Source organism: Arachis duranensis, chromosome 2 (genome assembly GCF_000817695.3).
Source record: "Arachis duranensis cultivar V14167 chromosome 2, aradu.V14167.gnm2.J7QH, whole genome shotgun sequence".
Taxonomy (NCBI): domain Eukaryota; kingdom Viridiplantae; phylum Streptophyta; class Magnoliopsida; order Fabales; family Fabaceae; genus Arachis; species Arachis duranensis.
Genome location: NC_029773.3, coordinates 70,416,850 through 70,417,563, shown reverse-complemented (window position 1 = coordinate 70,417,563; position 714 = coordinate 70,416,850).

Below are 714 nucleotides of genomic sequence, written 5' to 3'. Positions count from 1 at the left end.
TTTAGTTAAGAACTTCCCTTGATTCCAAAGTGGCTTTGGAATATTCTCTTTCTTGCCTCTTGGGTTGGGCTGTTTTCCTTTAGGGGCCATGATCAAAGTGAGAATGTTTTTGTGATCACGGATAAGCACACCAAACTTAGAGGTTTGCTTGTCCTCAAGCAAAAGAAGAGAGAGAAGAGGGATAGGAGGAGAGCAAGTGTGGAATGGAGGATGAGGAAAGGGACGCCGAAAGGGAATATAAAGGGAGGGGGTGGGTATTCGGAAATAAGAAAAAGATATAAGATAAGAGATATGATTTATAAAAGATAAATATGATAAGAAAAGGATATAATTTAAAAAGATATGAATGATATAAATTTGAAATTTATAGTTTGAAAAAGATTTTAAAAGATAATGAAGTTTGAAAAGAAAATGGAAAAAGGGTTGGATTGGATTGAAAAAAAGGTTTATGTTTATGTATGAAGCCATATTATAAAAAAATGGGTTTTAGAAATTAGGGTTTTTAGAAAACTAATTTGATTTGAAGGATGACATTTTGAAACATGTTTATGCAAGAAATCATGAATTGAAACATAAAAAAATTAGAAAATTTGTAAAGAAAAACGAACTTTACCTCCTCCCCACCATCCTGGCGTTAAACGCCCAACTGCTGCATGTTTTAGGCGTTTAACGCCCAATTGTTGCTTCTCCTGGGCGTTCAACGCCCAGCTGTTG